The following is a 5670-nucleotide window of genomic DNA, read 5'->3' as shown; positions in this document are numbered from 1 at the left end:
TGATGATGAAGATGCTCAGGGCGGATGCAGCGCCTACTCAACCTAAAATCATATACAAACCCTTCAGCTCCACCTACAGTCCTACTCTATTCTTACATTATAGCCTAACATTATGTCATATTTAAATGTACATTATTTAAAATGGATAATATTTTTGTGAATAATTTAATTATTTATTTTAGAATAATAAGCACGTTTAAAATATACCATACTAGTTTTTTCATTGTATAAAACTAAATATTACTTGGATATTTATATAATTTTTTCCACGAATATAAATTTATAATTTTATAATTTAAATGCGAACTTTCACTAATGAATAAATTTCCAGGTCTTTTCCAGCTGCTTTTGATGACTTTTATTTATAAGTAAATGATTCGTAATTAAATTGAAAAATATTATTTTATATATATATATATATATATATATATATATATATATATATATATATATATATATATATACTATTTCATTTATGTAAATCACCTTTTTAATTAATTTACATGTCTTTTCCAGCTGTTTGATTGCTTTTAATTATAAGTGAATCAATATTATTATTATTATTAAAATTGAAAAATAAATGATATACTAATTGTTTTATTTTCATATATAAATATTTACTAATTAATGCATTTCCATATCTTCTCCAGCAGTTTGATTACTCTTATTTAAAAGTGAATTATTATTATTATTATTATTATTATTATTATTACTATAAAAAAATCTATATTCTAATTGTTTTATTTTTATATACTTAATAAAATATTAATTAATTTCCATGTCTTTTCCAGCTTTTTGATGACTTTTATTTACAAGTGAATTTATTTTTATTATTAAGACTGAAAAAGAAAATGATATGATAGTTTTATTTTTATATATCATGTTTTATTTATATAAATATGATTTTTTTTTTACTAATTAATGCATTTCCATGTCTTTTACAGCTGTTTTAGATTATTTTTATTTATAAGTAAATTTTTAATAATTAAATTGAAAATTTTAATAATTTACTAATTGTTTTCATTTCTTTATAAATCATATTTTAATATAAATATGAAATTATTAATTTCCATGTCTTCTCCAACTGTTTGATTAAGTGAATTATTGTTATTATAAAAAAACAAAGCTACATAATTATTGTTTTGTTTTTATATATCATGTTTTATTTATATGAATATGAACATTTTATAAATTAATAAATTTCCAGCGTTTCCAGGTGTTCATGATTACTGGATAAGAATTTTTTTTTAAACTCGTTTTATAGAGACTGCATTTGCTTAGAATTCCTTGATTTAATATTCTATTAATTCAAGGCATCTAAAGCACTATTTTGATATTTCTAGGTTTTCCGTGACTGCATAACCCTGTTTTTATTTACATGAATAAATACCATGTAAAAGCATAATTTGACACAAAGAAATACATCACAAAACATATCTGTATCAAAATGATTTTTTCTTCTTTTCTTTTTTTTACTTTGGTGTACAGTCAACATACAGGAGCAGAACGTCCTTTAACAATAGAATAATTATAATAACAACAAGAATTGAAGTGACAATATCAATAAAATAGTCAATTCAAATATATTCACACTGGATAACATACTGATAAATACTTGTAAGAAATAGTTTTCATATATGGAATGCTGTTGATCTGAATTCCAGTTGGGTGATTGTCATGTGACTGACACACATTATCCTCACACAATACAGTATGCGCCCATCAGTGGAAAAAAAAACACATTCTAGGCCACGTATTTTTGAGAAATGAAGTCATCCTTTGGAGTTGAACAAAAAGTATTTTCTAAATGAAAATCTAAATTACAGTGCAGAATACAGAGAAATAAAGTTACTCTACAATGGAAATAGTAACTGTACGTCTGTCACGATGACACATGGGCTTCATTGTAATATATTTTCATTTTTAAAGCAAAATAAGCTGCAAAATGACAGAGAACCATGTTATATAATTGGCGATCGGTTTTAAACCAGTAAAATGTTTTGAATTATACCTGTAAGTCTATCCACTGAAGTTGCTAATGACAATTAGTCACCTGCCTATATATCTATGTTATGAATGTTTCTATCTTTAAATACAACAAATATGTTTTAACACCACTAAGGTGTGTATGGGATGTGTAATGCGAGAGCTTAAATCCATTTCACCCAAAATAACCTCATGATAGCATACAGGTTTAACGATAACTCAACACTGATTGCGTACATTGCAAAGTGCCTTTGAAATCTGTATTAAAACTACAGCTTTACTTTAATTAGCATTATGTATGTATATGTAGCATGTATCCGATGAAATACAGCACAAAGGCACTCATCGAAACAATGAGTAAACCTGACATCTCAACTGAATGTTTTATAGCAACCGTCAGTCAAGAAAACTAAAGAAAACAAGGCATTATTCTTTACCCGAAAGGCTCATAAATCTCAACGTGACCTGAGCCGATATGAACAACCCTGCAGATGAAGAGTTTGCATCTTTTGCATCTCCCAATTTACAAACATCATGTGGGGTCAAAACGAAGCCTGAAAACACTCTATGACTGTAAGACGACTGAAACATCCCTGACATACTTCATTGCTTAAAACTACAGGAACATTTCAGACCAATAGAAGGTTTGCAATGTTCATAATCAACGTGAGAATAACTGGGAAGGGCTTTTTAGTAATTGCAGAATCTATCTATGAACAAAGGAGCACAAAGGAAAGGCACAAAGATTATTACCATGGAAACACTATTTGGAACGCAGAACATCATACAAGCCTCTACTAAATAAATTAACTTAAGTTGTGACTAATCACAGATAACACTCAAACACTGAAAATAGAGAGGATGTGATTAAAGTCAACATGAAATGGCATTTGCAAAGCATTTACTCCTGTCATATTTCAACATAACATATTTCACAGCCACATGCTGTAGTAAGTGTGTGTTCAGAAGTTTGGGGGATGGTAATATTTTGTAATGTATTTAAAATAAGTCTGCATTTCTTTGATAAAAAATGCTGTAAAACTACGGAGCCCCTATAGAGACATGCTGAATTGCTGATGGGAGGAAAAAAAAGATTTCAATGCTTTTTTAAATTTCTCTTGCTAAATTTCTGCAAATGTTTTGCGAGCAAAACCAAAATTTATCAGAGGAACATAATAGTTTGGCGGTACAACGCAAATGTTTTGTGGGGCGAAAGCAAAGTTTCTCAGGGGAACGCAATAGTTCGGGGATGTAACGCAAATGTTTTGCGAGCGAAAGCAAGGTTTCTCAGGGGAACGCAATAGTTCGGGGATATAACGCAAATGTTTCGCGAGCGAAAGCAAGGTTTCTCAGGGGAACGCAATAGTTCAGGGATGTAACGCAAATGTTTTGCCAGCGAAAGCAAAGTTTCTCAGGGGAACGCAATAGTTTGGGGATGTAACGGAAATGTTTTGCGAGCGAAAGCAAAGTTTCTCAGGGGAACGCAATAGTTCGGGATATAACGCAAATGTTTTGCGAGCGAAAGCAATGTTTCTCAGGGGAACGCAATAGTTTGGGGATGTAACGCAAATGTTTTGTGAGCGAAAGCAAAGTTTCTCAGGGGAACGCAATAGTTCGGGGATATAACGCAAATGTTTTGCGAGCGAAAGCAAGGTTTCTCAGGGGAACGCAATAGTTCGGGGATGTAACGCAAATGTTTTGCGAGCGAAAGCAATGTTTCTCAGGGGAACGCAATAGTTCGGGGATATAACGCAAATGTTTTGAGAGCGAAAGCAAAGTTTATCAGGGAAACGCAATAGTTTGTGAATATAATGCAAATGTTTTGAGAGCGAAAGCAAAGTTTATCAGGGAAACGCAATAGTTTGGGAATATAATGCAAATGTTTCTGAGTGAAAGCAAAGTTTTTCAGGGGAACTCAATAGTTTGGTGATATAACAAAATGTTTCGCGAGCGAAAGCAAAGTTTTTCAGGGGAACTCAATAGTTTGGTGATATAACGCAAATGTTTTGCGAGCGAAAGCAAGGTTTCTCAGGAGAGCGCAATAGTTCGGGGATATAACGCAAATGTTTTGCGAGCGAAAGCAAGGTTTCTCAGGGGAACGCAATAGTTCGGGGATATAACGCAAATGTTTTTCCAGCGAAAGCAAGGTTTCTCAGGGGAACGCAATAGTTCGGGGATATAACGCAAATGTTTTGCGAGCAAAAGCAAAGTTTCTCAGGGGAATGCAATGTTTAATGAGACATTGCAATTGCTCTATGAGATTGCAAATATTTTACAATAAATGGCAAATATTGTGCAAGAGACTGCAAATGTTGTGTGACAGATTGCAAACTTTTTACGAGATCACAAATGTTTTACGAGATTGAAAATGTTGTGCAAGAGATTGCATGTGTTACGAGAGATGGCAAATTTTGTGACATTGCAAATCTTTGCAAGAAATTGCAATTGTTTTACGAGAGATTGCAAATGTTTAACAAGATCACAAATATTTTGTGAGTTTGCACATTTTACGAGTTTTACGAGAGAACACAAATGTTGACCACAAATGTTTTTTCAAGGTTGCACATTTTTGCGAAAAATCTGTTGTTGTTTTTAAAGGGCAAATTTTGTGCAAGAAATTTCTATTTTTTTACAAGATCAAAATAGTTTTATTAGAGATTGCAAATGTTTTGTGAAACAATGCATGGTTTCTTGATGGAACGCAATTCTTTTGCAAAAATATAATTTTTCCTCCCATCTTCATATTTTCTTCCATATGCCCTGTGGCTCCATAAAACAAAAATAACAATTAAATATTTTTACAATTTAAAATAACTGTTTTCCATTAAAATATATTTGAAAATGTAAATTATTCCTGTGGTGTCAAAGCTGAATTTTCAGTCTTCATGCACAATAAGATCAGCAAGACGTGTTAAGAAAGTAAACAGGATAATTCTTGATTTCATGTTGACTTTAACATTCTATAATGACGTTCCACTTTTACTATTAGATTTACTAAATATTTGCATTTGTACTGGATGTACATATGAAAAAAAAATGAAGGGTCTTTCAATAATGCATAATTTCCTGTAAGTGTACAGTAAAATATAGACATTTCAATTTGGGAAGCCAGCAAAACATTAATGTTCATTGTTCGAAGCCTGATGTTTAGATGTTCTACCCGTTTGCAAAAGGTCATAGTGGTATGGGGCTGAATTTTGGTCACAATCCAGACATGAGTTTCTGGATGAGATAAAAGCTAAAGCTGAGTTAGTGGTGTTGGCAAAAACCCGTTGTTTGAAATCGGTCAGTCGGTGCATCAAGAGTCTACATTCGGTTCAAGACAGGCCCTGTTTTGATTTGGTTAAAGTATGAGGTGAGCATGACGTCCAGAAAGTAGAAGATTCCAGACACATTTTGGCATAAAGAAAAATCCACTGGGTTCATGCTTGATTATCATGAGGTAATCTGGCTTCGGTGAGTTACACCACATGGCAAATGATTTGGTTACAAACACCGAACTGCTTCACAATACTAATACCACCATTTTAAAGCTGAACAATTTTTTTTTCTTCTTTTTTTTGGTATGAAAATAAAAGAGCTGGAAGGCTATTGCAAGTCTAACTAATAAGATGCCTGGATAGTAAGCTGCATCATAGCTGAGTTGAGGTCCACATGTCGAGGAACACAGCACAAGCACAGAGA

Source organism: Carassius gibelio, chromosome A19, assembly GCF_023724105.1.
Source record: "Carassius gibelio isolate Cgi1373 ecotype wild population from Czech Republic chromosome A19, carGib1.2-hapl.c, whole genome shotgun sequence".
Taxonomy (NCBI): domain Eukaryota; kingdom Metazoa; phylum Chordata; class Actinopteri; order Cypriniformes; family Cyprinidae; genus Carassius; species Carassius gibelio.
This window is presented reverse-complemented; position numbering follows the sequence as displayed.